The sequence below is a fragment of the Cibotium barometz genome, chromosome 3 (assembly GCF_041138505.1).
Source record: "Cibotium barometz isolate CiBa-2024 chromosome 3, ASM4113850v1, whole genome shotgun sequence".
NCBI lineage: Eukaryota > Viridiplantae > Streptophyta > Polypodiopsida > Cyatheales > Cibotiaceae > Cibotium > Cibotium barometz.
In genome coordinates, this window is record NC_141048.1 from 56,534,113 (window position 1) to 56,544,218 (window position 10,106).

General features: G+C 38.0%; 1 long non-coding RNA gene across 1 annotated transcript; it reads left to right on the forward strand.

The window, feature by feature from the left end:
- Nucleotides 1–4,649: 4,649 nt before the first annotated feature.
- On the forward strand, nucleotides 4,650–5,568 carry LOC147640287 (uncharacterized). Its single transcript, XR_015269694.1, has 4 exons — nucleotides 4,650–4,736; nucleotides 4,989–5,085; nucleotides 5,212–5,281; nucleotides 5,351–5,568. It is a non-coding gene; the product is annotated as an uncharacterized LOC147640287 (long non-coding RNA).
- The last annotated feature ends 4,538 nt before the right edge of the window (nucleotides 5,569–10,106 follow it).

Genomic DNA, 10,106 nt, shown 5'->3' on the forward strand with positions numbered 1-10,106 from the left:
TTAGGTATACTAGCTGTGAGAGCAACATTGAGAGAGTGATGCGAGTGTCCCACTCATGAGATTGCTACTTTGTGGAGATATAATGTTTCTTGTGTCATCTAAACCAATCACCAACCCACTCTCAAAACTAGGAATCTTTGGCACACTAACATAGAAGATGCCAAGATAGGAGAGCAAGAGATAGACACTAGCGCTACACTAACGTAACTATAGCCATGATAAATTAATCTGCCAAAACCAGTGCAGCTATAGCTCTAATAGTGATATTTTTTTCCCCCCAATTGTCAATGACTCCGTGTCACTTAGATGAGAAGAAGTTTTTAGCATTCCAAAAAACGTTATTATGCTACCCAAGTCAAACCTTACAAAAATACATATGCAAGTGACAAGCTAGAGAAGCAAGGAACTTGTTAGGAAACAGAATTATATTCAATCTTGTTAGATATTAAATGAGATCATAAGACCCATAATACTTCCTACGAGCACATAAGATCACATAAGGGTTGAGAAGAGCTCATAGAACTTATCTTGGTTCTTTCACTTATAGAGTCTTGAGATGATAAAAGCTAAGGTCACTAGAAATGACTAGGTTTGTTCTTTAACATCTTGCTATCATAGTCTTTCATGATTTCTAATCTATTGGAAACAATCCATTGTTTTTTCTAAAAGCTTTATTCTTATTATTCCTTGGGATCTCCCTTATCTGATTTAAATCAAGACTTAGGGCATGGCTGCCAAATATGGATAGAACTTGTGAATATTTCTCTATAGCTTTGGCACTTTCTAGTGGTCTAGCTAAGGGTTTGATTCACTCCATGTTCTATATCCATTCATGCTCTCCAATCACCAACCCACTCTCAAAACTCGGAATCTTTGGCACTAACATAGGAGATGCCAAGATAGGAGAGCAAGAGATAGACACTAGCGTAACTATAGCCATGATAAATTAATCCGCCAAAACCAGTGTAGCTATAGCTCTAATAGTGATATTTTTTTGCCCCCAATTGTCAATGACTCCGTGCCACTTAGATAAGAAGAAGTTTTTAGCATTCAAAAAAACGTTATATGCTACCCAAGTCAAACCTTACAAAAACACATATGCAAGCGACAAGCTAGAGAAGCAATGAACTTGCTAGGAAACATAATTATATTTCAAGACTTGAGTCTTAAAGTAAAGATATCATGCCATGAGTGCTTGGCCCACAAATGATTTATAATAGTTCAAAATAAAAGTGGACACAATAGTTGCTTTATGCTCATAAGAGAAGTAAAAGTGGACACAAGAGTTGCTTTATGCTCATAAGAGTTCTTTAAACTTAATATACATTTGCCACTGTCCTCTCTTCCTTCTCTTGGTAGCTTTGAGTGACCCTAGATTGGTAGAGTCATCTATAGCTATAAGCTTAAAATTTTTGATCATGGTTGGACTCCACCAAGCATCATGGTTGCAATTATCATAGACATCATAAATCTCTTTGGTAAAGTGATCCAATGGAGTATCTTTGAATAGATACAAGAACTTAAGCTCGCATCTAAGCTGTAAAGAAACAATTTTCTTGCTATATATGTTTGTCAAATTCCATTGAGCAATGCATAAGTTATGGGTCGGGCAAGTTACCTATATACAAAAAATGCCCTGAACCTCACCGAAAATGGCTACCCCCAAGCATGCATTGACCCATTATAGTGATTCTAATCATATGAATGCGTGGCTCCTTCATCCTCCTCTATGCTCATTTAGTTGATCTTACATGATTATAAGAGTTTCCACACCACACAATGGCTCCCATGAGATTCTATAAGTAATATAATTAGATCAGAGGTCATATCATCTCATATGAGCTCTTATTGGTTTGATCCAGACAACAAAGAGATTACTAGACATGATTGTGATCTAAGACAACAAATTAATGCTCTACTAGCTATGCACCCCTCCTTTGTTCAACTAGTGTGTATTGAATGATGTATACTACACACGTACACACACACAAATGCTCATTAGGCAGTACACACATAGGTTGTTTGCATATAGTGTGTATAGTTTGCAAGCTTTACGTGAACACTGATTATGACCTCAAAATCTGCATAATCTTGACATGTTGTAGAGAATAAACCTTCAAAGTTCTTAAACCTTTAGAATTAAATTAATTCATAAATTTTTGAGATGGAAAATGTTAAAAACTTTCCTTAATTTTATTGGAAGGGGGAATGGTGGGTGGGTTTTTAATATTCCATCGCTTCTCTTTCCCACCCCCCTTTGCTATTCTTGAGTAGCTCTGTCATGTTCTCTATTTTAGCTCCAGCTACTATAGCTACATCTTCATGCAGACACACAATGGACGCTACCCAGCTCTGTCATGTTCTCTATTTCAGCTCCAGCTACTATAGTTACATCTTCATGCAGACACACAATGGACGCTACCCAGCTCAATACCATCATCTTTGAGAAAGGGATGAGTCAACAGGAAGAGCTCAGCTCAACGTTCGATCTCAGTCTATCGAATATATGGTTGGTAAATCAATCTAATAATATTTATGGCAAAATCCATGTATTGCGATTTCTCCATTTGTGTCTATGTGTATCGTGATCTATTTATGTTTTTTAATGGTTATATTAAATTTATATATGGTATGGTATCATGATAATTTTTATTTAAATATTTAAATACATATATACCAATATAGAGACCTTTAAAAGTATACATATATATCTATTCTTATATTTTTATTTGTAAAAGTAAAATTAATAAATTATCTATAATTATAATTAAAATCTAAAACTTTAGCACTATGAAAGCCTTCATAATGGATTTATTTCACACTATAAATAAATATGAAGAGGATTGAAAGAATAAAAATTAAGGAGATATAAGTAGTCTTGCAGCCTTTGCAACCCTGCACTTTGAAAGGGTTTTTAAACTCAGTAAGAAGCCCTATGGCAAGCAAACTAGTTCAACCAATGCCATCTCCTCCTTCTCTCATCCACATCGCCTCATTGATCTCTCATCTGACCGGCCAAGTATACTGCATCGTTGGAGGGCAGTTCAACCTCGGTGGTGGTTCTGTAAATGGGGTCTAGTCCGTTTGGAGAAGTGGAGCTCCTCAAGAATGGCCGGGATGGTGATGCGATGAGCACGGTGCTGTGGTGGGCTGGCTTTGAAGCCTTCATGTCGATGGTCCCAAAGTACCCATCTGGGTTTGCGGCTGGCTTCTGCATTGACGAGGCAAATGCCTTGTCCAGCTGGGCCCGCAACAATCCTGACGATTTGGAAACGCTGTTGCGGTTCCTGCTACGACTCTCAAAACAGGAATGTGCCGCTAACATGGTTCTTGCTTCTTCAGAGAATTTCTTCATGGAGTGGCTCTTCAGGGGCCATAATGTCAACCTTACTACCATTGGGCATTTGACTGAGGGGGAGGCCAGAGACTATGTCTTCAGCATCATCCATGACTCGGAAAGAGTGGTCCTCTGCAAATGCCGAGGGTAGGCGGAAGCTTGAGGAGGAAGTTTCAGGTATTTGGGGCGATGTTTTTGCACATAATGGGGGAGCAATGTTGCTTCTATATAAATTCGTGAAGCTGGCACTACTCGTAGAGCCTGGTAGCATGGAATAGCAGTGTGGCAGAAGGCCAAAGAAGTTCAGCTGGAACAAGCCTGCACGTTTGTTACTTCGGCCTTACACCCTGACATATTATCCAAGGTACTCAGTACTGGTAGCCGTATGTTCAAAGGAGTTATCATCTTCTTCACCCTTTAGTTGTTGTGTTTCTCTCTAGAGCTCCCATGCTTGAATAGTAGCAGCACAGTGAAAGCAGAAACCACTGACCATATGAATTCTTGTGAATCCAGGGAGCATGCAGGTGTGTGTTCTTGAGAATCCATTCTTTATTGTAGGAAGTAAAAAATGAAATTTGAAGTCTTTAGGCAAAAACTATGTGTCTCATTGTACTACTCATGCAGAATATTTATCAGAAAAATATGGGTTAGTGAAATTTAACATGGGAAGAGCCACTACCAAAGACCTATCTGTTTTGAGATGATCTATTTTGTGATTATTTCTCTGTGTGGCTGCTTCACAATGCTCACCCCAAAACTCTAGTTCACATTTAGTGTTTTCATTGAGATTGACCACATTGGAATGCGAGGACTTTGTGTCTGTGTGTGTGAGTGTGTGTGTGTGTGGAGAGAGAGAGAGAGGCAAGATTTGCTCCACGGATAAAGGACTGAGTGCAAAACAGAAATTGGAGCCCAATGTGAAAACATAAAGAGACATGGGTCCTCGCTCGAGTGAAAGACTTTGTCCACAACATACAAAATCTGAGTAGTTGAATGCGAGGACTTCGTGTCTGTGTGTGTGAGTGTGTGTGTGTGGGAAGAGAGAGAGAGAGAGAGAGAGGGGGGGGAGAGAGAGAGAGAGAGAGAGCAGCAAGATTTGCTCCATGGTGTTTGGCAAGCTGCATGCGTACTCTGCCTGTAGGGAGGATACATAATATGTAAGCTATCTGGTTATTTGTGTATCTTTAGAGTTTGTTTATTTGCATGATATGCTTTATTTTTGTGCTTTTCAGTTTACAAAACCACCCCCTCTTATTTAGAGTTTGGTTATTTTGCATGATATTCTTAATTTTTTGCTTTTCTTTTTACAAAAAGAACTCCGTAGCTTTTGTTGACGAGGTGTGGCGACTCGACAAGATCAGTAAAGATGGAGCTTTTCATAAGAGGCTCCAACAGAATGGTATTAGGACTATAGAAGACTTTCTTAGATGCTATGTGATAGATCAACAAAAGATGAGATATGTAAGGGTTTAATACTCATTCGGTTTTGTGATTCATCCAGGCAAATAATCTGAGGTAACATTGGCTCGTGATTACATGTGATGTTCTAAGCAAGTGTTTTATATGAATTTGTTTCTATTATTAAGAGGATTTTTGGGTAGCCTGAAGTTGGTACTTATTTCAAATCGGTAATGTCACATAGATTTCACAGATGCTGATTGAGTTGAGTATGGAGGATACACTCAACAACCTTATTTTCATGAAGAAAGCAACAATGGCATAGGGCTTGACAGAAGCATGGGTTATAGGTATATCTTGATTCTTTAATGTTATCCCTTCTTTGCTAATTCTTTTATCAACTTGTGTTACAAATACTGTATTTGATTATGAGAGGCCATTCATCAATGATTATACCCTATCACCCAATGTAGCAGGGATCCAAGTGTATAGAGGGAGCCTAAACAAAGTAGCACAACACATGGGTTTAATCTAGCCATCAATAAAGTAAGCCTATGCAAACATTCTATGCATTTTGGCTAAGTTTAGCTAATGAGATTGGTTGAATGCTTGTAGTGCTTAAGGCCGTTTCATCTTGTCTAGGATGCTTGACTACAATGACTTGACTCTGGTGTTAGATGCAGTTTCTCTATAGATACTAGTTGATATAATCTCTACTATAAGAGCTATGTCCAACCTGTGGGAGCTAAGTTGATTTCCTGCAAGGTTGCATTGCATCAGGAGGTTTGCCCTCATAAGGCTGAGATGTGTATTGTCCCATGGGGCATGGTAGAAAGCTGAGAGTGGTAGAGAGTTGTAGCAATAGGGTTGCCGCTCTAACATGAGACACCTCTTCATAGAAACATCCAACTAATTACAGGCTATGCTCCATTGACATCAAGATTGAGTTATGAGGGCTGTGATCCTTCCCCTGTGTCTTTGTTATTTGCTGAAGTTTGTCTTTGTTATTTGCTGAAGTTTCAAAGTTAAGATGTGTTTGCATGTATGTACAGGTGGTGAAACGATAAGCCAAACCTCTCTAATGAACGTAGTCCTGTATGTAGATCTAACATGGGACACCTATTGTATATCTTAATATTTGATAGATAATCTTGAAATGTTTAGAAAATGTCTGGTGAATAGTATATTAACGTGATTCATAGATAGAAAAAGGTAAGCTTCTATGTATTCCCTTTATACAGATACAATGTATTCACTATTTAGAGATACAATGTATTCACTATATAATTTCGTAGGTAGATATAAGGATATCTAGAAAAAATGCAAACTAGGGAAAACATTTCTCTAGATATGTCAACTAGGAAAATGTGTGCATGGATTTCTCTATATAGGCAAATTTGCCTACATAGGAATTTTTGAGATATACAAGAAAAATTGCTTACATAGGAAAAAAATTCCTATGTAGGCAAACTTGCCTATAAGGGAAAAAATTCGTATGTAGGTAAATTTTCCTATATAGAGAAATCATATAGGAAAATTTACTTACATAGGGAAAAAATTTCCTATGTAGGTAAATTTTCCTATATAGAGAAATCCATGCACATATTTCCTAGTTAGCCTACCTAGGGAAGTGTTTCATTTTCTCTAGTTTGCACTTTTCCTAGATATGTTTATTTATATCTAGGGAATTATGTAGTGAATGCTTTTTTTTCCTATATAGAGAATGAACAAAAGCTCCTTGTGAAAGCCTCGTCTAGCCACCAGCTTTACTTGCATCGTCGTGCATGATGCTGCAAGCTCGATCTAGTACAGCATCTGGGTTGGAAAATTTACATTGGGGTGTAGGTACAATAAACGTATTGATGAAATAATGCACTACAAAGCTGAATTACGTGGGCACATGAGTGGCAGAAAAGGAAGAAAAATTCGACCAATCAGTGTGAGCCGCGTGTTGTTAAACAGTTTCTTTTTTGATGCCCATGTTGGGGAGTGTGGATGTGTGTGTGAGGGGCCGGTGTGTGTGGGGGAGTGCTTTTTAATGTCCATGTTGGGGAGTGTGGATGTGTGTGAGGGGCTAGTGTGTGTGGGGGAATGCTGGTGAAAAACCTTTTTCCCAACCAATGGAAGACATTGAAATCTAGCCGGTTTTTTAGCTCAAAATGATGAGATTTGTCGGTTTTATAACTGAAAATGGTAAAAGTTAATTGGTTTTTTTAAAGGAAAACTCCAATTTTATTTAGGATTTTGAAATTTCAGTCTGTAAAAAAATATACTAAACATCGATTTTTGGTGAACACTTTGGGGGGGGGCAGGATTTTAGGCCTCTTGGTGCTTTTGGGAAAATGATAAATATTGGTTGTTTACCTTGTCGTTTGTGTTTTTTTTATAGAATGTTTACTTAGTAGCCATGGATTATCAATAATAGTAACGCTAGTCACCTGTAGCCTACCTTCAACCTTTCCTTAATCTTACGGCTCTTAAACCTTACCCAGATTAGGATCTAATGCCAAAAATATGGGTGCCAAATTTTGATTCAAGTTAATTAATTAATCAGATGGGGAAGGGGTAAGGTTTTAATCAGATGGGGAAGGGGTACGGTTTTAATCAGATGGGGAAGGGGTAAGGTTTTATAAGGTGGAATAATTTCTATATTAAAAAAATACCTTTAACAAATAAATAAAAAACTATTAATTTCAAAGCTAGAAGAAGAATGTAAAATTTAGTAAAACCGTACTCAAATGTAAGCTAGTGTAGCGGGATGTTATTGTCACACTTGTTTTTGCAAATGAGCCCCCCCTTGCCTTTGTGTAGTAGGATGTTATTGCAAATGACCCATGTGCTTTGCCTTGCATCTCTCTAGGAACCCTTCCTTTTACTTTACATTGTCATCTTCCTTTCTTTGGCCCTTTTGTTCCTCAAATAAAAAATTTGCTCCTATGTGATGCACATGTAAACAAAAGCACTAATTTCAAAAATTTTCTCCTATGTGATGAACATCTAAACAAAAGCACCAATTTCAAACAAAAATGAAAAAGCAAAAAAAAAAAACACCGCCACAAAATGAGTGCCAAGATTTTGAATTTTGAGTAAGGAGAGCTCACTCACTCTCCACTATTTTTGGCTCTTGGCATGAGCAAAAACATGTAAGGGTTCCTTCAAACATATTCAAGGACATGCCTCAAGCCCACATAGGTAACATAAGAAACATAATGAAATAAAATTAGTAAATAATGCATTTTATAGGCAAAAGATTGGTGGAAAAGTAGCTCTTTGGGTTAGCGCTTGTTAAAAATATGGCAAACACCTTCACTAAAATGATGTGTAGGGCACATACCTTGTAACTAGCACTATGCACTAAAGTCATAGATTATGGGCAAATGGATACAAAGGTTATTATGCAACCTTACCATGATGTAAAAGAGTCATTTAGGAGCTCAACATCAGCCAAAGGGGTCGTGATCTCTTGATTAGGTAGCATTGGTGTGATTAGTAAGATTCTAGGGTTGGTGGTCACTTTTAGGTGCTTGAATCTAGGAGGGAAGGTGGAGATGATTTAGATGATGATTAACACCTAATCTTGAGCTTAATCCTCATGTACTTCAGCCTATATAAAGAGGCTCTCATCTATTGAAATCAACACATATTTGCCCCTCACTTATGTTGTCATTATGCTCATCATTATGCTAATTACTTCTTGATTAGTAGCTTAACTTCATCTTCTTCATTTCTATTCAACTATGCAATGGAGCTAGTATTTGATCCTCCTTAGGATGGTTTTTTTAACATGGTATCAGAGCTAGTACTAGCCCATTCATCTAGAATCAAGCCCCATCTTATTTGCTTAGCAAGAGATTAGTGAAAATTAGGGTTTCATTAGCTTTTATGGGTTTCCTAGAAAATAGGATCTAGAATAGCAGCTGAGTGGAGGCCTTGGTGCTCACAAACCACGTAACCATTGCCAAAATCCTTCTGTGGACACTTCACCAGCAATATTGCTAAGGGGAATGGCACCTCAATTGCACCATTCATAGCTCCACGTCGCCGGCAACTTTGTTTTCCCCAAAACAGGCACGTTTTTGATAGGCGACCACCAAAAGTATTGTTGCAGCTCACACACATCAAATTGGTCTAATTCCTCTGAGGTGTGGCTTCATTGAAACCTAAACTTACTCCTCCTAAGAGGGTTTTGCAAATGATTGAGTGTGCTTCACACACCAAGCAAAAAACCAGGGTGCTGTCCACAACTGCCATAGCCAGAAAAGGTACTTTGGTAAATTTGAGATTACTCATTGATTAAGTTGCTTAAGCAAGTGTTTGTGGGCTCTAAAATCATCTAGACATACTGCTATTCAATGCCTTGAAGATTTTTAGCTTATTCTTTGTGCAACTCCTTCAAATATTGACTCCAAGTGAGCTCATTTCTCTGCATAGTGAGCAGAATATTCAACTCCACTAATCAATGATTAATCTATCCTAATCCTTATCATTTGGTGCATAAAGTGGTTCATACATGTCATTAGGGACTTGCTACATCCCCTTATTACTTCACACTTAATTTGCCCCTTGATTAGGTGTCTCCCTTGCTTCCCACAAATCAATATATTTTCTGGTTTTATCTTTTGGAAAGCATATGCTAAATAACTTGATTTAGCACTATTCCTTGGTCTTAATCTCTCTTGTAAAAGGGTAGACACTGCCTCAATCATCAGAGGCAAGACCCCCTTCATTCCATATCATAATGGCTACCAAGGATTCTCCATCAATGCGCTTTAAAGGTCATGGTTTTCACACATGGCAAACCCGCATCAAGTTAATGCTCATGAAGAAGGGGCTCTTCAACATAGTAAATGGGAATGAGAAGAAGCCAAGGACTCTTGCTGATGTTCCTTGTTGGGAAGTAAGAGATGAAAAAGCTCGTTCCATCATCACATTGGAGCTTGATGACACTTACATTCATCATGTGGATGGATGCGAAACTTCCAAGGAAGTTTGGGACCAACTCACAACTCTATTTGGGGCTCGATCTAAAAGTTCAAAGTTTGGTTTGCTCATTGAATTTTTTAAGCTAGAAATGAAGTCTGGCACATCCCTAGCCTCACATTTGAACTACATGAAAGGCCTATTAACACAACTTGCAGGAATAGGTCTTAAGATGGATGAAGATGTCTCCATTGGTGTATTACTTAAATCTTTACCTGAAGAATATGACCATGTGGTCACAACCTTGACCAATATGCCAATATCAAAGCTTGTGGACATTGAAGCATCTCTTCTTGAGGAGGAGAGAAAACTAAAGACCAAGCAAATGGAGTCTCCATCATCATCAACCTTGTCTACTGAAAATGCTTATTATGCAGGATCTAGTAGGTAT